Here is a 24,697-nt window from a genome sequence, read left to right as displayed (position 1 = left end):
TGGAATCATTTAATTTCCTAAGTGGCAACTGATGGATCAGGATGGCAAAAGGCCAGTTTTTAAGTTTTTTTTTTTCTTTTACGACACAAATTTTTGAGTTTTGTAAAAAAAAAAAAGTGGGGAAATCTTTACCGAAAGTCATCTTCACTTGCGTCTTTCTTTTGAGTGCGTGTGTGTTATTTTTGTTTTCTTTGGGGGGGGAGTTTGGTGGGGGGAAATCACACGACCATACACACACATACACACACACACACACACACACACACACACACACATATATATATATATATATATATATATATATATATATAATATAAATATTATTAACATACTATTATATATATGTATGTATATGTATATTATATATCATATATATACATATATATTTAGAGAGTAACTAAAGAAATAGAAGGCAAGGAAAAACCATCCCAGGCGAGAGAGAGAGAGAGAGAGAGAGAGAGAGAGAGAGAGCCAAACGATAATAATCCTTCCTGGCAATAAAAAACAATATTCATAAGAGGAGAGAAAAAGAGGGAGTGTCCATAGGAGTGAAAAATGTCCTCCAGCCACTGGAAGTAGGGACTGCGCTGACTGGAATGGAAAATGACGGCGTTTCCTGGATTTTAGGGTCCGGATTCCAGGCGCGATTCCTAATGGAATATTCCGGAGAGTTTTCTTTTCATCTGTGAGAGAGGTACTAGGGGGTGGAGGCTTGGAGGGGGTTGTCGGTGTAGGGGTGGGTGGGGGAGGAAGAACGCATTACCATAGGAATTTTTCCTTTTTATGGGCGCGTAGGACTCCCGAAAGGATGAAGGATGAGATCCTTTGCTGTCTATATGTCTGTAGGAGAGATACTTAATAATGGAAAAGGATAACATTAACAAAAATAGCATCAGCCACTCACTATTAATATGACGTCACTAATTCCAACAACAAATTATGGTTGATTTTTTTAGACTGACGGTAAATATCCGCAGCCAATTTCACTAAAGCTAATCGTTATTGGTGGAACCCCATGATATCACCAACCAATCAGAAGATACGATTCAAATGCATCGGCCAATCAACACAAGGCACTCACAAATTGCTTGAAAAAAAATATCCTTTTATTTACAAGCAAAGTCTCCAAACACACTGAGACGAACTTACTGACATTCAAAGCGAGAAATATAAGGGAAAATAATGTGATATATCAGATAAACAAGATCAAGGAGAGAGAGAGAGAGAAAAACCGGATATAGCGCGCGAATTTGTGCCACAATACCAGAATTCGCGGGTGAATAAAACGCAATTGATAAGAAAAGCAAAGAAATGGTAAGAATGGCGTGGAAGTCGTGGTAGAAACAAAGAGATAGAGGAAAAGAGGAATTAAAATCAGGAGTTTCGCTTATCCTAGGAGTAAGCCTACAAACTTATGTTGTTGTTATTGTTGTTGTTGTTCTTGTTATTGTTGTGGGTGTAGGAAAGGTCTACATGGAAAATAAGCATAAAAATGTCTGAAAAAGTTAAAGATTCAGGAATTTCAGGATGGGATATTTATTTTATTATTTTATTAGTTTATTTACTAGAATGAAAACACTACAGCCAAAAAAAAAAAAATAAAGTAGCTCAGGTCATCTGGTTTTCGAGAGAGAGAGAGAGAGAGAGAGAGAGAGAGAGAGAGAGAGAGAGAGCAATATTCCCAAAAGGGGATGACGAAGTTGGGCAAACGGATATCATCGCCCGGAAACCCGTTCTGCTCCCTCAGGGCCGGGTTAGGCCTATATAGGCCTAAGTCCTCCCTATACCCGGAGTTATTAGCCCGGAGTAATGGCAATTTCCCCTTTTTCCTTGGCTTACAGCAAGAAGGGGAAAAAAAGATTACGAAGGTCTGGCCATGTTTCATGTTTTATTTTGACAGAATGAAGATAACTTCGTAGCAACTTACTTCCCAAGTCTCAATATACTGGATTTCAGCGGATGTTTGTTTATTTTTTCTTATGACAAACAGATTAATGAGTAAGAATATGATATTTTTTTATCCATGGTAAAAAAAAGCCTTGCCAACGTCCCTCCAAAAAGGACCAGAATCATTTGTGGAAATACGAAGTTCAAGAATGTATCATATTTCATCATTTATGATATAAAAAACACTTGGCAACTTTTGAATACGGAAAATTCGCCGTATTTCTTTATTTGTCAAATACGAACATGCGTTTCTACTATATATATATATATATATATATATATATATATATATATATATATATATATATATATATAGTATATATATGCTTAAAAAATCACAGTAGATGTACGTGACTTCATTAAATAAGCGAATAACACAGGAAAATGATAGTCAGATATCAATGCTCTTTCGTCTTTACTAAGACATTGTCAAGGAGCGAATGAAATACAATTGGAGAAAAAGGTCTCAGGTACACACAAGATCAAGAATACAGATGGTTAATTGTCAAAAGGGTAAAATTAAAAGAAATAATCCAGGATTATCGGATATCACACGGTCACAAACCTAAACAGATTTGACCCTAACCGAAATTACAAAGTATCTTTACAGTCCAAACATGTAAAAACCTAATATATTAATTTTGTTGCTTATATTTATCTACAACTTTTTTTATTATGAACGCATCAAGTTTAAATAAACCAAGACTTAAATTTAGAACATTTCTATTATTTGCCTTGATGAAACAAGATTCAGTGATATTCCTTTTAACTGTGTCATTACATGGGATTAAGGCTCTTGCTTGACTCCAGTTAATAGGATGATCTACTATGAGATTCAGGGCCTCTGTAACACGGTTTTTTGGACTTTGCTCCTTATCAAAGAAACATCAGATGCAGCTGAAAGTTGACTATGTATATTTTACAACCATAACACAAATTCTAGCAGCATTATCAATGACCTAAACTGATAGTTTTAATTTTTATAGAGTAAACTTATCCAGTACGATGCCATGGCCAATGATTACGAGCCAAGAGTCGATAAACATTCATTACGTAAGCAAGGTAAACAACATTTGACGAAATGTTGCCCCGCCCATCCACCACAGAAACTCATTCACCTCATTCCATCGGCTCGGAAACCCATAGCAGTCAATAATGGCTAGCATGATTTGGAATTTTCCCCGTTTTTGCAAAACTGCATTTGTCTTACGACTTGCAACTTTTTACAGTCAAGAGAAAGCCTGTGGCCATTCAAAGACTTTATGAATGGTGGAACGATACATAGATGTGGGTGGGGTATCTGTACTAGCGTAGTAATACTACTGTAGTAATAGCAGTAATATACATGAATTAAACGTTTAGGCCAACGGCTGGGATCCTTGAGGATCATTTAGCACTTCTTGCAACTACTCGAGAAATGAGTTTTTATAGCCAGAAGTTAAATTTTCTAATACAACAATGCCCATGATAGCCTTCAGTGTTATCCTGAATTATAACGAGGCCAAAGTGTGGAGCCTCATAAAGTCATCATTCTGACGATAATTATTGATGAAGTTCAAAGCCAAAATGCGGTACGGCTACTAATAGTAAATAGGTAGATAGCCAATAAATAAAAATAACTTGACATTGGATATAGCAGTATCAAATTAAGCTTGTCTACTATGTTTTTGAAAATTACCAACTATTCCCTAAATCTTGTTAATCTGATTGTTACCTATAAAGTAGACTGTAATTTCTTAGGAACCTTATTTTGGAGTTAGTCTAATAATCGAAGTGTTTTTGTATTTATTAACATATTTTGTTGGTTTGTTCATTATGACAATTATCAGTGGTGAGGTTTCAGAGTTCATAAAGGTGTACTGCTTTGCTTGTATTTACATTTTTATGTCATTGTTGCCAGAGGTCTAGCCTTCGTTACGTATAGCCAATCATCCATCGAAAAAGAGGGAAAAAATGCTGTCATAAGTTACGTAACGAGTGCGTTCGAAACCTTTTCTCTGAGTAAGTTGGCCCGTCTTCAAAAAAAAGTCACTTTTACATTATAAGTACCAAATTTATTCAACCTACGTAATGCAGAATACAGTCAAAAATTTATGTGTAATATAATGTGTATTCTAAATAAGCGTTATATTTATGAATGCATAGATAAAAAAGTTATTGCGAAAAAAACCGTGTTACAGAGGCCCTGAATCTCATAGTAATCTCTCACATGTACGAATAATGCATTCGATATTTGCCCAGTTCTCACAGAATATTGGTGCTGTTTGAGACGTTGTGAAAGAGATTTACCGGTCTGTCCGTAATAGACTTTATTACACTTTTTGCAAGGAAAAAGTGTGATAAAGCTCTTGGATTTCTGACTATCATTTTCCTGTGGTATTCGCTATATATATTATGATATATATATATATATATATATATATATATATATATATATATATATATATATATATATATATATATATATATATATATATATATATATATATATATATATAGTTATATCTATATATATATATATATATATATATATTATATTATATATATATATAGTATATCTATATATATATATATCTATATATATACATATATATATATGTATATATATATATACATATATATATATAGATATATATATATATCTACTATATATGTATATATATATATATATATATATATATATATATATATATATATATATATACACACACATATACATTATAGCATATATATACATACAAATTATATGCATATATATGTATATATATCATATATATACATATATATTTAGAGTAACTAAGAAATGGAAAGCAAAGGAAAAATCCTACAGAGAGAGAGAGAGAGAGAGAGAGAGAGAGAGAGAGAGAGAGAGAGAGAGAGCCAAACGATAATAATCCTTCCTGGCAATAAAAAAACAATTATTCATAAGAGAGAGGAAAAAGAGGGAGTGTCCATAGAGTGAAAAATGTCCTCCAGCCACTGGAAGTAGGGACTGCGCTGACTGGAATGGAAAATGACGGCGTTTCCTGATTTTAGGGTCCGATTCCAGGCACGATTCCTAATGGAATATTCCGGAGAGTTTTCTTTTCATCTGTGAGAGAGGTACTAGGGGGTGGAGGGCTTGGAGGGGGTGTAGGGGTGGGGTGGGGGAGGAAGAACGCATTACCATAGGAATTTTTCCTTTTTATGGGCGCGCAGGACTCTCGAAAGGATGAAGGATGAGATCCTTTGCTGTCTATATGTCTGTAGGAGAGATATTTAATAATGAAAAAGGATAACATTAACAAAAATAGCATCAGCCACTCACTAATAATATGACGTCACTAATTCCAACAAAAAAAAAAAATGGTTGATTTTTTTAGACTGACGGTAAATATCCGCAACCAATTTCACTAAAGCTAATCGTGATTGGTGGAACCCCATGATATCACCAACCAATCAGAAGATACGATTCAAATGCATCGGCCAATCAACACAAGGCACTCACAAATTGCTTGAAAAAAAATATCCTTTTATTTACAAGCAAAGTCTCCAAACACACTGAGACGAACTTACTGTTATTCAAAGCGAGAAATATAAGGGAAAATAATGTGATATATCAGGTAAACAAGATCAAGGAAAAAGAGAGAGAGAAAAACCGGATATAGCGCGCGAATTTGTGCCACAATACCAGAATTCGCGGGTGAATAAAACGCAATTGATAAGAAAAGCAAAGAAATGGTAAGAATGGCGTGGAAGTCGTGGTAGAAACAAAGAGATAGAGGAAAAGAGGAATTAAAATCAGGAGTTTCGCTTATCCTAGGAGTAAGCCTACAAACTTATGTTGTTGTTATTGTTGTTGTTGTTCTTGTTATTGTTGTGGGTGTAGGAAAGGTCTACATGGAAAATAAGCATAAAAATGTCTGAAAAAGTTAAAGATTCAGGAATTTCAGGATGGGATATTTATTTATTATTTATTATTTATTTACTAGAATGAAAACACTACAGCCAAAAAAATAAAGTAGCTCAGGTCATCTGGTTTTCGAGAGAGAGAGAGAGACAGAGACAGAGAGAGAGCAATATTCCCAATAGGGGATGACGAAGCGAGCACCCAAGTTGGGCAAACGGAAATCATCGCCCGGAAACCCGTTCTGCTCCCTCAGGGCCGGGTTAGGCCTATATAGGCCTAAGTCCTCCCTATACCCGGAGTTATTAGCCCAGAGTAATGGCAATTTCCCCTTTTTCTTACAGCAGAAGGGGAAAAAAGATTACGAAGTCTGGCCATGTTTCATGTTTTATTTTGACAGAATGAAGATAACTTCGTAGCAACTTACTTCCTAAGTTTCAATATACTGGATTTCAGCGGATGTTTATTTTTTCTTATGACAAACAGATTAACGAGTAAGAATATGATTTTTTTTATCCATGGTAAAAAAGCCTTGCCACGTCCCTCCAAAAAGGACCAGAATCATTTGTGGAAATTACGAAGTTCAAGAATGTATCATATTTCATCATTTATGATAAAAAAAACACTTGGCAACTTTTGAATACGGAAAATTCGCCGTATTTTCTTTATTTGTAAATAGAACATGCGTTCCTACTATATATATATATATATATATATATATATATATATATATATATATATATATATATATATATATAGCTTAAAAATCACAGTAGATGCACGTGACTTCATTAAATAAGCGAATAACACAGAAAATGATAGTCGATATCCAAGCGCTTTCGTCTTTACTAAGACATTGTCAAGGAGCGAATGAAATACAATTGAAGAAAAAGGTCTCAGTACACAACAAGATCAAGAATACCAGATGGTTAATTGTCAAAAGGGTAAAAATTAAAAGAAATAATCCAGGATTATCGGATATCACACGGTCACAAACCTAAACAGATTTGACCCTAACCGAAATTACAAAGTATCTTTACACTCCAAAACATGTAAAAACTGAATATATTAATTTTGTTGCTTATATTTATCTACAACTTTTTTCATTATGAACGCATCAAGTTTAAATAAACCAAGACTTAAATTTAGAACATTTCTATTATTTGCCTTGATGAAACAAGATTCAATGATATTCCTTTTAACTGTGTCATTACATGGGATTAAGGCTCTTGCTTGACTCCAGTTAATAGGATGATCTACTATGAGATTCAGGGCCTCTGTAACACGGTTTTTTGGACTTTGCTCCTTATCAAAGCATCGGATGCAGCTGAAAGTTGACATATGTATATTTTACAACCACACACAAATTTTAGCAGCATTATCAATGACCTAAACCTGATAGTTTTAATTTTTATAGAGTAAAAATTATCCAGCCGATGCCATGGCCAATGATTACGAGCCAAGAGTCGATAAACATTCATTACGTAAGCAAGGTAAACAACATTTGATGAAATGTTGCCCCGCCCATCCACCACAGAAACTCATTCACCTCATTCCATCGGCTCGGAAACCCATAGCAGTCAATAATGGCTAGCATGATTTGGAATGTTCCCCGTTTTTGCAAAACTGCATTTGTCTTACGACTTGCAACTTTTTACAGTCAAGAGAAAGCCTGTGGCCATGACAAAGACTAAGAATGGTGGAACGATACATAGATGTGGGTGGGGTATCTGTACTAGCGTAGTAATACTACTGTAGTAATAGCAGTAATATACATGAATTAAACGTTTAGGCCAACTGCTGGGATCCTTGAGGATCATTTAGCACTTCTTGCAACTACTCGAGAAATGAGTTTTTATAGCCAGAAGTTAAATTTTCTAATACAACAATGCCCATTATAGCCTTCAGTGTTATCCTGAATTATAACGAGGCCAAAGTGTGTGGAGCCTCATAAAGTCATCATTCTGACGATAATTATTGATGAAGGTTCAAAGCCAAAATGCGGTAACGGCTATTTTTTTTTATTTTTTATTTTTTTTATAGTAAATAGGTAGATAGCCAATAAATAAAAATAGCTTGACATTGGATATAGCAGTTATCAAATTAAGCTTGTCTACTATGTTTTTGAAAATTACCAACTATTCCCTAAATCTTGTCAATCTGATTGTTACCTATAAAGTAGACTGTAACTTTCTTAGGAACCTTATTTTGGAGTTAGTCTAATAATCGAAGTGTTTTTGTATTTATTAAACATATTTGTGGTTTGTTGCATTTATGACAATTATCAGTGGGTGAGGTTTCAGAGTTCATAAAGGTGTACTGCTTTGCTTGTATTTACATTTGTATGTCATTGTTGCCAGAGGTCTAGCCCTTTTAGTTACGTATAGCCAATCATCCATCGAGAAAGAGGGAAAAAAATGCTGTCATAAGTTACGTAACGAGTTGCGTTCGAAACCTTTTCTCTGAGGTAAGTTGGCCCGTCTTAAAAAAAAAGTCACTTTTACATTATAAGTACCAAATTTTATTCAACCTACGTAATGCAGAATACAGTCAAAATTTATGTGTAGATATAATGTTGTATTCTAAATAAGCGTTATATTTATGAAATGCATAGATAAAAAGTTATTGCGAAAAAACCGTGTTACAGAGGCCCTGAATCTCATAGTAAATCTCTCACATGTACGAATAATGCATTCGATATTTGCCCAGTTCTCACAGAATATTGGTGCTGTTTGAGACGTTGTGAAAGAGATTTACCGGTCTGTCCGTAATAGACTTTATTACACTTTTTGCAAGGAAAAAGTGTGATAAAGCTCTTGGATTTCTGACTATCATTTTCCTGTGGTAGTTCGCTTTTATATATATATATATATATATATATATATATATATATATATATATATATATATATATATATATTATATATATATATATATATATATATATATATATATATATATATATATATATATATATATATATATATATATATACACACACATATTAGCTACTAACGATTCCCATGATTTACCTCATTCAAAATAAATAGGTTTCCAAATCATTAGTTTTGAAAACGTTAAACACAAGAACCTGTGAATAAGCATGAACGCCCAAGAATAGAGAGAGAGAGAGAGAGAGAGAGAGAGAGAGAGAGAGAGAGTTTCTGAGCAGCGGGTTAAACTGACCTTCAATACGTAAAAACATTAAACAGAATATCAGATATCAAATACAGATTTCAAGTAGTAATTCCTAACACACACAAACATACGCACACCACAAATAAAAAAGTCTCCACTGAAACACGAGAAAGTTTAAACAAGAGACGAAAATAAAACAGAATCAGGACACCTCTGATTTCCTCTAGTAACTCTTTTTCTCTCAAATTAAGTTTGAGCCAGAGACCGGAGAACCCAATGATGCTGACGTCATCAGTGGAGGCATCCTCATCAGTATAACTCGACGGAGCTTTCGATTTGGGAGGAGTTTCCAGCATATGAGAGATATGAGGGGAAGAGAGGAGAGAGAGAGAGAAGAGGGAGGAGAGTTTAAAACATTGGCTTAAATTAGTAGGGTAGAGAGACTACCAGAATTACATAGACTCATAAATCGATAGTCATTCATCTTAGTACAATGTCAGCGCATCTTCATCTTCTAGAAGCATTTTCTAAACGTAGGCAAACAATCATGCTATGGAATACAGTAGATAACTTCTTCAGTATTCTTTAATACGTGCTGAAGCCATACGAAACATTTTCAGCTGAATAAAACAACTTCAACAGCCAAGTTTTCTTCAGGGCGGTACCACACCACCTCCGAAATATGCAGGTTTGCAGGCCTGGTGACAAAACCGAAGTTGTGACACCAAATTAACGAACTAGCTCGATTTTCATGCCGAGACAAAGGAGATATTGGCTATTTGGTCTAAATTGGTTTAAAGTTGAGGGAAAGAAATTGAATGAATTACAAAAAATGTAGCACTGAAGTGGAATCGCTTCAAGGGGAGCGCTGACCGCCGAATCACGAGGAATGATCGAATTTTAGTTATTACAACAGTTTTGGACTTATGTCTAAATAAACACGCCCTGAAATATTATTGCTAGAAAATGTTTTTAATTTTTTTGTTTTTACACATATTTACCGCCCTGTGAGGGGCACTTAGCGCCAAATTGTTGAACAATGTATGATTTTTGGACGGGTGTACCAGAGTGAGTTATACAATATTACTGTTCTGTACTTTTTTATTTACTACTGTTTTGGACTTTTTTATGTGTAAATAAACATATCATGATGCGTTATTGCCAAAAAATTATGTATATTGGTTTATTGACAATTATATTCATCGCTTTTATGGCTCTGGGAACGACAAATTGTAAAAAAAGAAAAAAAGAAACTATAACAAATTATAAATATAAAAAATCTTACTAAAATTATTGTGTCATCCATTAAACTATTTCATTCTCTATAGATTATGTATTGAAGAAAACAAACTTTATGAATAGAGGGATAACCCGCCCAAGATTAAAAGAAATGGTTGGGGGGGGGGGGGAAATAACATTTTATAAGAACAATCTTCAAATACTATTAAGTTTTACACAAAATTTAATGAGATTTCCTCAAAAGTGGCAGGTTCTATTCATACTAAGGTGCCATAAATATGTTAATAGCTGGCATTTTTCTTCACAGAAAAAGGGCAAAGGTGATATAGAGCACAAAAATCCGTTTTTGCAACTGGCCATAGAGTGAACACGAATTAACCTATGTAACACCCAACAGATGTGGCACCGTAAAGTGCATTATGGGAAGGAGTTTGGAGAGAGGGAAGTTATTTTATGCGTTGCAAAATCTCCATATACTGAGACCGTTAAGGAAGCGATTAAGAAATTATAGGTAGGACATTTCCACATAATACCGGGGTGAATCTAAAACATTTACTGTTCCGACTTGATGAGTTCTGTCAGACTGGGCTTACGTTAGTTGGCCTGAGTCATGGTTGCTTCTTTCTGATAAATCCATACCTGCGAAATGTGGAGATACTGCATTAACAGACTTGAGCTGTGGCAAAAAACAATAATTTTTGGAATACTGACATATTAGAAAATCAGAACTGACTGAATATTTAAATTAAAGTTATTTTCTCTTTCAAAAATAAGATTCTTGAAAAATTACATGGTTAGGTTTTTTAAACTAGCCACTCCATGGCCTTATAACTAAAGAGTGCCCCACAAAAAAAAGAAGGAAATATTACATATTTTACACACATATTTTACCATATATTTTACTTTATCAAAGGACACAAAGAAATAGACATATAAATTTTCTAATTCATTTTTCTTTAGATCCAGGATGTCTCTGTTATCAAGCTTTAACGATGTTTTTGTTAATAATAATAGTTTTCTGTTTCAAACAATTGAATAATCAAATATCCTGTTTTTTTATTTTATATTTTTTTTGGTGCACCCTGTACATACAATCAGATGAAATTTAGGTAATAAGAAGCTAATAATACGTCGTCATATATCAAATGCACTCTTGATTATCAAAACCTTTATTTAGAACAAAGTTTACAACTACATTATAGAAGGAAATGTTTGTGCTTTTCTCCAGTATTGAAAATGAAGGAATGGGACAACTGCTTATTCACAGACGTCACCGTTACTGTTCTTATATTCTTATAGTATCAAAAGACATCTGCGACAAGTTAGTGAAGGCTTTAAGCCCATCCTTTTTAATACTATAGCAGAGTATAAATCTAAACATACCCGGGAGTCACTATATCAAAAAAGAGCAAACGCAACCGCGCACTCATATTCCTTGTGGTTGTTTAGCATCGTCATGGAATGAAATGACATGAGAATAACCCCAGAGCCGGGTCATAGTTCAGAAGGTTCGGAAATATTCTTTGCTGCTACTTAACAATAGTCGTAAGAAAAACTGAAGTCCCTAAAAGATTCCTGTAGTGTTATGACATTAACATTGTTGTAAGTCAGCCATGCATTTGGCATGTTTCATTAATCATGTCTTCCACACAGTTTGTTTAAAAGGATGAACGTTTATCTACAAAAATCGTTATTACTCTTAATCGAAAATATCACCCAGGCTTCGATGAGATAATTTACAGAAAACATTTAATTATACTCAAAAACACATCCCTGACATTCAAAAATAGTTGTTTTTATGGATTAAGTCTTTATAAATCATTGCCCCCACCCCCCAAAAAAAAGAGTGCTGCAAGATTTTAACATTGACAAATTCAGCTTAACTGGAATGAGGTCATACCATCAGTCATAACAGCATTGTTAAAGAAATAGTATTTTGAAAAAATTCAACTTCTCATTTTCGTAACCTTTGATAATTCTGCCATGATATTTCTCGTATGAGTTTGAAGGGACAATTACTCTTCATACTTCTAAACCTTTATTAATGGAAAAAGGCTCTAAACCTGCAAGTCAATATTCTTCAGTGCTCAAAGTTTAATTCTACCATTCTCACGTACTACTGTTTCAAAACCGTATGTCTGGTTTATGTCACATGGTTCATATAGGCTAATAACATCAAGGGAATGTTAAACCAATTTCTGTCCTTATCCTCTAGGAAAGGTGAAGCCCACATATATGTCGTGGCACTCAAGATGAGGCTAGTGAAGACTACAAAACCCCTGGATTTCACAAATTTCTATTGTATGGAATTAAAATAGGGAAGTCCTCAATACTTTCCTATAGTTTAGCTGGACATTTAGCTGTGATCTTTAAGAGGGAAGGCCTGTCTACACGACCGGGCCTGATCGGCGGACCTCCCCTCTAAAGACCTGTCCACACAAGCGGGCCTGATCGGCGTGCTCCGGGGTTGACGGGCAAATTCTGGCGGGCTTACCCGTGAATGTTGTCCACACGGGTGAGGCGATGGAGAGATGGGCGTGCCCGACGATGCCAGTAGTGTGCTCAGTGTGGTAAGATAAACATGGTACCTACCGCAAAGAAGAAGATATTGTGTAGCATGATAATTGCTTTGTGTGTGATGAAAAAGAAGAAAAAGAAGAGAGCATATGGTGCAAAGAATGGCTCAGTAGAAAAGAAAAAATGTATATGGTTAACGTACGTCTGCCAGGGGTCGAAGCTCAAGCCATCGGGCACCATGGTGATTTTGCTACAAGACCCATCGGGCAATTTGACGGTTTGCTCGTCAAGTGTGCCCGTTAGAGGGGAGGTCCGCCGATCAGGCCCGTTCGTGTGGACAGGCCTTAAAAATTGCCCGTTGGGTCTTGTAGCGAAATCACCATGTCGTGTGGACAGGCCTTAAAAATTGCCCGTTGGGTCTTGTAGCGAAATCACCATGTCGTGTGGACAGGCCTTAAAAATTGCCCGTTTGGGCTTGTTTAGCGAAATCACCATGTCGTGTGGAGGACCTTAAAAATTGCCCGATGGCTTGAGCTTCGACCCTGGCAGACATATGTTAACATGGTGTACCCATAGCAGGCTTGTCTTCCACAAGCTATATTCTCTTCTTTTTCTTCTTTTTCCTCACACACAAAGCAATTATCATGCTACACAATATCTTTTTCTTTGTGGTAGGCACTATGTTTATTGTACTGCACTGAACCCACTACTGGCATCGTCGGGCACGCCCACCTCTTCATCGCCTCATCCGTGTGGACAACATTCACGGGCAAGCCCACCAGAATTTGCCCGTCAACCCTGGAGCATGCCGATCAGGCCTGCTCGTGTGGACAGGCCTTAACGGGCACACTTGACGGGCAAACAGTCAAATTGCCCGATGGGTCTTATAGCAAAATCACCATGGTGGTGCCCGACGACTTGAGTTTCGACCCTGGCAGACGTACAGTTGGACACAGGTTTCCCTGGTAAACCTTCTTGAGGGACTTCGAACAAGTATATGGTAACAGTGTTTACTGAGGGGGATGGGGGGAGGACTCTTCCTCACTTAGCAAGAGTTCCACTAATAAGCTCTGGAATTCTTTCAGTGGGAGGAGTCAATAGGTATGGTTGGAGAAAAACACACACACACACACACACACACACACACACGTGCGCGGTGTAAAAGAAAAAAAAAGAAATCTGAGCAGGTTTATCGCTGTAACTAAGATTACTGTCTCTCTCTTAATAAAAGTTTGTTTATGTATCTCTTTTCATAAAAGTTTGCTTATTAAGATTCCATTTAACTTTCGTCTAAGTCGTTATCTTACCATCGTGTCTGTTATTATATATCGGTCATATTCATTACGCAATACTTAAAATTGATAAAAATTTTAGAGTTATTTTGGTATTGGAGAGAATCACGAACATCATAACATGATATTTTAACCTTATCATGTAAGCCAAGTTTATAGTATCGGTTGGAGTGCGTTTCCTACAAATAATATAATAGGAAGCTATAAAGAGAAGCGCAACAGCACTTCATTGAACATACCCAAACACTCAGTGAATGTGTTGAAAGTGTCCGACACCTTAGCTCCTCTCTCTCTCTCTCTCTCCTCTCTCTCTCTCTCTCCCATATTAGCTACTTTAAAGTGACATGTCATCTAGAAATACCACTGCGCTAAATATGCAGTTTAGATATGTCATTAACACCCTCTAATCTTGACTAAACTAATATATGCATATATATTTTTTCGGGGGGAGGGGGGAGTGGTGTGGGGGATTGAGTTCTTGTTGTTAAGCCGTCTTACAGGTTTTGGAATTCTAAAATGTAATTCAAACTGACAAGCTTCTCGCTTTTGCTGTACCGATGTCCTCAGCCTGGCTTTGCTACAACTGAAATGGGTGGGGGGCTAGGGGTAAGGTAGGTCTGTTGCGACCCCGATGAATGGACGAAGTACTAGATATGCTCGTGGATAGAGTGTATGGATAACGAAAAGCTCCACTTGAAATATTTTCTTGTTTATCTTTAATGCCTGCGTGTTTTTAGTGTTTATCCTAATATTATTATAGTACTGTAGATTTTCTGAATACAACATTTACAAGAAGGAGGATTGGGTTAAACTCTCTCGTGTAAATGCATATAGAATGAAAAGGAGAAAGAAAGAGAGAGAGAGAGAGAGAGAGAGAGAGAGAGAGAGAGAGAGAGAGAGAGAGAGAGACTATACGGTTACTGAGGAATCAAAAGAAAATGTAACTACTAGGGACAGAGAAAATTCCACACGTGTAAATGGAAAGTGAAGAAGGACTCCCAAACTTGGTGCAAACTTTTAACCATTCCCATATGGTAAACTTAATTCGTTTGCCAATGATAAACAATTGTTGATATTCAGAGGTTTCATGTATTCATGGTTGGGTTTGTATTACCTCTTGAATATAATGTAGAGGTTATTCCCTACACACCGTTCATTACAATAATTATTACATGATATGGATAAACATATCTACTTGGCTTATATTTTCTAATATATTAATTGTGATACATGTTTTAATGTCATACGGACAGAAATTCCTTTCGCTCTTATCCTCATTCGTGTGAGGATAAGAGACGTCTACTATGAGATTCAGGGCCTCTGTAACACGGGTTTTTCGCAATAACTTTTTATCTATGCATTTCATAAATATAACGCTTATTCAGAATACATATTATATAAACACATAAATTTTGAGTGTATTCTGCACTACGTAGGTTGAATAAATTTGGTACTTATAATGTAAAAGTGACCTTTTTTGAAGACGGGCCAACTTCCTCAGAGAAAAGGTTTCGAACGCACTCGTTACGAAACTTATGACAGCATTTCTTCCCTCTTTCTCGATGGATGATTGGCTATACGTAACGAAGGCTAGACCTCTGGCAACAATGACATACAAATTTAAATACAAGCAAAACAGTACACCTTTATGAACTCTGGAACCTCTCCACTGATAATTGTCATAATGAACAAACCAACAAAATATGTTAATAAATACAAAAACACTTCGATTATTAGTCTAACTCCCAAAATAAGTTTCCAAAGAAATTACAGTCTACTTTATAGGTCACAATCAGATTGACAAGATGTAGGGAATAGTTGGTAAATTATCAAAAACATTAAGTTTTTTTAGACAAGCTTTATTTGATAACTTGCCTAATATCCAATGTCAAGCAATTTTTTATTTATTGGCTAGCTACCTATTTACTGAAAAAAAAATAGCCGGTACCTGTATATTGGCTTTAAACCAAATTCACCAATAATTATCGTCAGAATGGTGACTTCATGAGGCTCCACCCACATTCGCCTCGTTATAATTCAGGATAACACTGAAGGCTACCATGGGCATTGTTGGATTAGAAAATTTAACTTCTGGCTATAATAACTAATTCCTCGAGTAGTTGTAAGAAGTGCTAAATGATCCTCAAGGATCCCAGCAGTTGGCCTAAACGTTTAACTGCTATACTGTTGCGGCACTACTGCTACAGTAGTATTACTACGCTAGCACTGATACCCAACCCACATCTATGTATCGTTCCGCCATACATAAAGTCTTTGGGTTTCAGAGCCGATGGAATTTCTGTCTGGTGGATGGGCGGGGCAACATTTAGTCAAAAGGTGTTTGTTTACCTTGCTTGCGTAATGAATGTTTTTCGACTCTTGGCTCGTAATCATTGGCCATGGCGTCGGCTAGATCATTTTTACTCTATAAAAATTAAAACTATCGGGTTTAGGTTATTGATAATGCTGACAAAATTTGTGTGTGGTTGTAAAATATACATATGTCAACTTTCAGCTACATCCGATGCTTTGACAAGGAGCAAAGTCCAAAAAACCGTGTTACAGAGGCCCTGAATTTCATAGTAGACGTCTCTATTGTTAAACAGCCCCTTCAGTCATTTACGTGTCCATTGTGTAAAGAGCTGTTTGGAGAAATGTAGTTTGATGATATTGTCCTAGGGTTCTCTATTTAGATAATTTTTAAAGAAAAATTCAGGATAGCGAAATTCCCTTTAGATTTTGAACTCGTTTAAAATATCAAATTCACCTTTTTAATAAATAAATTATAATAATCATGACCTGGAGCTAAACGATTTGCATAGGTCTGTTTGCGAATTTTTTTTTACATCATACGACATGGAAGTTCAGCGGAAGCCATGGGGTAATCCAAATATACACACTCAATTTTTACATTTATTTTTAATATTAGTGAGAAGTCCAGCCACCTTCCTTCTAGATCACCTCTTGCAATCTGTTAGGCATAGAAGATTCATGGTTTCTGACGATCTGTGGTCGGTTGTGGAAGTTTCCATTGTGTTCCCAGAGGTTCATAAGTTGAACTGGTCTCCTCTCCCTTTCAGGCTCCCAACATTTTACCAAATTAGCCTAAATATTCTCAGTGAGGTTCATGTCTGTATCCTTACTTGGCCAGTCAAGCAACTGCTGATCCTCTCGACCTTGAAACCATTCTGGCCGTATGGATGGGGCAGCGGTCGTGAATGAAAATGACAGGAGCAGGTGGGGAGGAATAATTCCGCTGTTGAAGTGAAAGAAGTTAGAAATCCTGAAGAATTTCAATGTATATTTCACCACTGAACCTCCACTCAATCCTGGTGATATCATCCATATAATGTTAGAAGATCCAGCCCCACAAGTTTACTGTGACATGCCCTTTCCTGGTCACCTCGTAAATGTTTCTTCTGTAGAAGGGAAAAAATCTAATTTTTAACAATTTACTCTTTGCTTTTCGTAATAGGGAAAATAATGCTATATCGCTTGGGGAAATAAAATGCTAAGTAACAACCCTTGCAATAAGTTAATTAAGAATGTTTATTCATCTGCAAGGATTAATACTTATAATAGCATTAACTTTGATCTGCAACAGTCCGTTATGATATGATATTCTTTAATTCAGTAAACAGGCTGTACTCTATATTATAAGTTTGCCTACGTGATTATTCATAACATTAATAGTGCATTTGCTCAATGCTTGAAAGCTGGCCATAGTAGAACTAATGGGGGGTTTTCAGTGAAGAATTTTTATTTTCACACTTCTCGTGGCAATATAATTCAATTAGCGGAAAATACATGGTTATTGACAAAATTATTATCTTTTGATTATAATATTACCCTTGCTTATAATTATTATAGTCTGACTGTTATTAATGATTATAGAAACTCACCTTATATTACTCGGTCTTCAGTTATGTATTCTGCCGTTACTTCTGCTAGTAAAAGACCTTTTGTCACTGCATACGACTTCAGAAGACCAAAAATTCCCAATATCCTCCCCCACAAACTGTTGAACAAAGGCAAGCCTATCAGCACGATGCCGTTCGGCGAGAAATTCCTTCTCGGCAGGAATTCTATGAGGTATTCCTGCCTCATGCAGACGTCTTCGCACCGTCATAGCCGAAACATTTAATGCCAGACGTTCACAAATAGCAATAGTATTGGTAAAAGGATCTTCTTATGCTGCTCCTCGAATGTCGTCGTTATCCTAACGGGTGGTCATTCGTGGTGGAGGTCTTCGAACTGAAATACGTAATTAACATGCAGATACCTAGATAATCAAGATTAATTATGGCCTGTTTACTTATGGGAACGCTATTTGGTATTCTGGGAAGTAAAGAGAAAGAATCACTATTTGAGTTCAACAGGGACCAAGGCAACTGTAATTTAGGTTTCATAATTTCACGGGTTTATAAGGTTTATAGTTGAAAACATTAATAAAATATATGAAATAAATAAAATGCTATCCAAAACCTGGTCAATTTCCCAGTCTAAGCGTGCCTCCATTTCCATTTATTTACTGTTGTAGGGGAGACGTCAAGAAGCTGTGCAACAGCACGTATTGAAAGCCCACTTTCTCGTAGAGCGACGATCTGCGCCCGGAGAACTATATGTTGCTGTTCATTTGGAGATTATAACGAATACTACTAGCAGAGGACAGATAACCTATCAAAATTTATACACCACCTCAGTCTAGCCATGATTGGGTGACAAACTTGTTAGCATGTAATAGGGGTGCTGTAGCAGTGATATCGTTATCACCGAACAAAGTGATATATTAAATCACACGATTACGGGACTGATTGATTGATTGGCTGTTACTGGCATTGCAACATCTCAGGTCATTACTGTCATTGATAACGTTTAAAATTCTGTATGTCTTCATAATGATAAATTGTTAATTGTCTGTTTGAAACACTGTTTACTAAAGGTGGTGCTGTTCCTCTCTTAACGTTAGTTCCACTAATCAGCTTTCGAGCTGTTTTAGTGTATATGAGGTTGGAGGAGGCAAACTTGTAATAAGTATTAATCCTCATAGATGAATAAACATTATCTTAATGCAGGGGTTGTTACTTAGCATTACATTTCCCCAAACGATATATCATTATTTTCCCTGTTACGGAAAGCAACGCGTTAATTGTAAAAAATTCAGATTGTTTTCCTTCAGATACCACCGAGGAAACATTTACGAAGTGGCCAGGAGTGGCTTGTAACCGTAAACGTGTGGGCCTGGATTTCCTTACATGGTATATGTGATATCACCTAGACTGAAGGGTTTCACCAGTGAAAAATACGTTAAAATTCTTCAGGATTTCTTCCTTCCCTCACTTCACTAGCGGAATTATCCCTTTCCACCCAGTCCTGTCATTTTCGTTCATGACGGCTGCCCCATCCATACGGCCAGAATAGTCCAGGAATGGTTTCAAGGTGGAGAGGATTTGAATTGGTTGACTGGCTAAATAAGGGTGCAGACATGAACCCCATAGATCCCGAGAAAGATAAAGTCGATTTATTAAAGATTGAACAATTCACAGGTGCCCTGAGAGAAGCCGAAGTGCAGTGGAAAAATCACTGAATTTCTAATCAGTTTTCTCCCATGTATACATAAATTTTTTTTTTTTTTTTTGTTCCCATTATTTTTATCCTCATCCATTTCGTATGAAGTAGCTACTGTCGCATATATTATGTATTTGCTTTATGTCTATTACAATTAGAATCATAATTACCTGACCTGTTATCGAATTACAACTGCAACTTCAATTAGAAGATGGGGAACAATATCAAATACAATCAATAGTATAATTTCACAATTTTAATATTTCAAAATTGTAATCACAGCTTCAAATACATATATAAAATTTATTACTCAATTACATTTCGCACACCCATTTCCTTAAAAATAATGCAGATAGTTGCAAAGACTTTATACTTGAGTTTGGTGTCCTTTTACAGTCTTTCGGCAACAATTGTAAGTTGTAACTTATAATACCTTTAGTATAAATACAAAACAAACATATCTAAAATATTTTAGACCTGCAGAAATTATCGTCAACATCCTATGATTTGCCTAAGTAAATTGTTAGTATGTTTATTGTGTTGAAAATTATTATGCTGATTATAAGAAAATAATACTGAAATACAAAACTCAAATACTGGAAAAAATTGTCACAAAACCTTTTGCACAAAAAAAGTAAATAAATGGAATAAAAAAAATTTAGAATTGGTAGCTGGCTTGTTAAGATTCTCACTTAATAATATGATAAATAAATTGGGTAGCGACTCAAAACATCTCTTCTATTGCATTTGGCTAAGATGAGTTCTCGAAAAGTAAGATGGCTGCTTTAGGATAACAATTTCAAATAAAGTACTTTATTATTTGAACTTTTCAGTTACAATTACAATTACAATTACCATTAAGTATAAATAAAAAACAAACGCAATTACAGTTAACTTCAAAACGTGTAATTAAAAACATTTCAGATAAATGACAATTACTCCAAGCCTGTGGGTTTCACAGACAGTGCAGTCACGTTTTTGGTCAATAACACTGTAATGAAGACTGGTATCAGTACGAGATTTCGCTATAATTTTTCGGTATAATCAAGGCTTTAACTCTTTGCTAAAAAAAAAAAAAAAAAAAAAAAAAAAAAAAGTTGAAAAGTTGCGTGACAAATGGATTTCTGCTACCATGCCGACAGTTATGTTCCTAGGCGGCCATCTCTTCTTCACCTTCGTAATACAAGCATATGGCTGATACCCTGAGTCCAAATGAAGATTGCGAAGGAGGTAACCAAACACAAGTATAACAGTAGCTTTACCATCAATCACAGTGTCTATCGTTCTACTACTCCACGATACATGCAGATATCTCTCACTCTAATAATTATAATCATTTACTCCTAACCCAAGTCATAGTCACTAAAGAAAGAAAGAAAAATTTGACCTGATTAAAAATAGTAATAGCTACTACTACTACTGCTGCTGCTGATGATGATGCTGATGCTAAGAATAATAGTAAAAAAACTTAAAAAATGCTATATTACTGGTTATTATTATTAATGATTAATTAACATTGTTCCCTTGTTTTCAACGTAGACCAAAAGTATTATATCCATGCCTAAGGTAAGGTAGTACAGTAAGGAATTTGCACATTTTTTCCGTACCTGAACTATACCGTACCGTACTTTGGTAAAATTGTCGTTGCGTAATTCCGTACCGTACACATAGGCTAAATATCAACCGTACCGTAATGCCAGCCTTGCTGGCAGGTAACAACCGAGTGAATCGTTAGATATAAACATCATTGTAAATTATTATTATTAGATTAGATAGCTGGATAGATAAAAAAAAATCGTATAAAATATACTTAAACTGAAGTAACATTCAGAGAGAGAGAGTGGAGAGAGGAGTGAGTGAGAGAGAGTAGGAAGAGAGGTAGGGGGTGGGGGGGCGGGTGGGGGGTGGGGAAGGGAAAAAAAGGTAAAGGGAGGTGGGGGTGGAAGTAGGGGTGGAGGGAGATGGTAGGCGAAGTTTTTTTTAATACTGTTGTGTTCATATCCATTTCTGGCTAATCGAGCCTTTTGCCTCTTTGTACAGGACAAGTGTCTATTCTTTATAATTTGTGATTCATGATACTCTTATAAATTACGGTACTGGTGTAGTACACTATAGCAAAATCTCTTACTTATACGAATCTTAGTTACAGAGAAATAGGTTAGAGAATTCGCGAACACTTTTACCGAGCTCATTTTACGAAGCAGTGCTCAACGAGTATTCAGTTCTCAATGTAATTATTAACAGGAACAATAATTACGTGAGCATATTATATTTAACAGTAGTATCTTTATTTCATACCATGGTGTTTATGATCCCTATTGGCTAATCCTTCAATCAAGGAACGATATAATGATATATGCAGTATGGTACTGTTTTACTCGACTCGAAACAGAGTCTGAATCCCAACGGAGGTGAGGTCGTCAGCAGGATTTTTAAATGGGTCAGACTTCATAACCACTCACCATGAATCGAAGGGACACAAATATGGTGCTGCGAGGACGAATTGTCACTTTACGCGACAATGGCTTCTTGATACGAGCCATTGCGCGTGATGTTGGTGTGTCCCCCACCACGGTACAGTTGTGGATAAGAAGGTGGGAGGAGAGTGGGAACTTGAACGACTTGCGTAAGTTGTTTATGCTGAATGATTGGTGGATATGTTACTTTGTTCATAGTTATTTAATCTTGCTAATTTAATATGAAAGTTTCTTTCTTAAATGTATTTCGTCTCGCTATTATGATTTTGGTTAGACTACAGATATCCAACACCACAGTAATATTTCAGGTGCACCTCCAGAATTCCACACCTGTGGGTGGTTGGCCCTTGCCGACCTCAACCATAAACAAAGTATGATAGTCGATTGAGTTGTCTCGATAAAATTAAGCCTATAAGAGCATTTTATTGTGCCCACCCCGTCACAGTCATTGTGTGTCTTATGATAGCTATAGTTTATTTATTAAATGTCATTTCAGTGATGGCTCAGGAATGATTTACAGTTTTAATAACCACCAACCAAATTGAGAATATTATGGATATATGTAATCTCGTTCTATTTGATATCCTTTTGAAACCAAAAATATACGGCCATGTTTACTAAATTATGATCAATCCATCGAGTACAAATTCGAAAAATCTAGAATTGACTGCGACGTTATATAAATTATAAGTTAAACATTTAAGATAATATGTTCTCTTAGCCTAGCCAGGGGTTCCACGGAAAACCACCCCAGCTGAGGATGACGCTATTATCAGGGCCGCTCGAGAGCAACCCTTAACCAACGCCGAGGCCATTCATGAAGACCTTGGATTAGAAGTGTCATCGATGACAGTACAATGCAGACTCCACGCTGCTGGGATTCATCACAGAATTCAAGCGACGAAGGAGCTCTTGACGGAGCGACATAAGGCGGGAAGGCTTGATTTTGTCCAACGTCATGCTGATAAGGGTTTGGACTTTTGGGGCGGGGTCATCTTTACTGACGAGAAGTGCTTCTCATTCACATCGCATGGGAAGCTGCATTGTTGACGACCAAATAGAATTCGGTATGATGTATATTATACACCCACATTTTTTTCTCTCATTCAGATATGACCCCAGTAACATCATTGAGGTGGTTCGATTCAGCCATGTCACCTGCAATGCATGGGGCTTGGTGTGTCTGCATGGTATGGGTGATGTGTTCTGTATCGAGGGACGATTTACAGCAGCTAAGTATGTTGAGCTGCTGCAAACCTCCTTCTTGCCTTCGTTACGAGAAAGGAATTTTCCCTTCCCACCAGGGCCCATCCTGTTCACACTGCTCACGTTGTTCAAAAGTGGTTTGCCAGACAGGATAACCTGCTTCTTCTTGAATGGCCGAGCAAAGGAGCAGATATGAATGTGATTGAACATGTGTGTGGCTCACATCAACTCTGTGGTAAATTTGTAGACGGAGACCGCAGCAAATTTTCAACCTTGTTCATTCGATGCCCAAAAGATTTGAGGGAAGTGACAGAGAGAGGGTTGATGGCCAAGGTATTAGATTGTATAATATAAAGGTTACATTTTTTGTAATAGGACATAAAATGTTCTCATTTTGTTCTCACTAGTTATTTGATTATATGTTTTAGTAAACAAAATACACAACCAGTTTTATTATAACCATGATATTCTTGATATATTCGAAGTTCTGAAAAAAAAATGGCATAATGCCTCCATACAATATTGAGAGTATTGCAGTATACTTTCCTACTTACTCAGGCCCCACATGTTTTTGATGTCTTCCTAATCACAGTTTCTTGTTAACAGCATTGAATTATAGAACTGAACGACTCGCTGAGCACTTGTTTTCATATAGTGAGGTCGGTAACAGTATTGGCAAATTGCCTTACCTGTATACTTTGTTCACTGTGGTGTGGCCGATACAGATATGATACTTCGCCACTTATTTTCGCTTATTAGCTTCTTGGAGTCTATTAAAATAGTTTCCATTAATTGAAATGTAATGCTTTATATCCTACTGATATTTTCAATGTATCTTTGGTTAAAACCTAAGTTATATGAACAAGAGTAAAATGTGGCATATTTTTTGGCCGTCGTTGTCGTTTCTGAGTATAGGGGTCATATGCTCTGTGGGACATTTTAAAAGGTAGCTGTCTATTCAGTAGATGATACTCTCTTTATGTCAGCTACTATAAGGAAAGCCCAAATGACTTCGCCTATCACATGAGGTCAACGAAATAATAGTTCTATATTATTTCAGTGCATACATAATTTTAGAAAAAACAACAGTTAACCCTTAAAAGGTCAACCACGTCATATGACGTGTTGCAGAAGTCGTCCCACACATGTTGTTTACGTCATGTGACGTTCTTAAGTTTTTAAATTTTGTGCGCCTTCATAGCTTATTGTATCGATATTGGCTCTGTACAGTTACTTAGTGGCTTATTAGAGGTCTTGCTGGCCGTTTGCACTGTTCGTCTTCCATTTGTATGAACTGCGCGGGGGAGGTTGTCGGAAACGTCAAACCAGCTAATCCTGTGTGGCAAAGGATTGGTGGCGATAATTTTTTGCCGCACACCTTCGATTTTGATGATACTATATCAGGAATAAAGTTTTTAAATTCTATTT

The sequence above is a fragment of the Macrobrachium nipponense genome, chromosome 23 (genome assembly GCF_015104395.2).
Source record: "Macrobrachium nipponense isolate FS-2020 chromosome 23, ASM1510439v2, whole genome shotgun sequence".
Lineage (NCBI taxonomy): Eukaryota > Metazoa > Arthropoda > Malacostraca > Decapoda > Palaemonidae > Macrobrachium > Macrobrachium nipponense.
Note: the sequence above shows the minus strand (reverse complement) of the source record.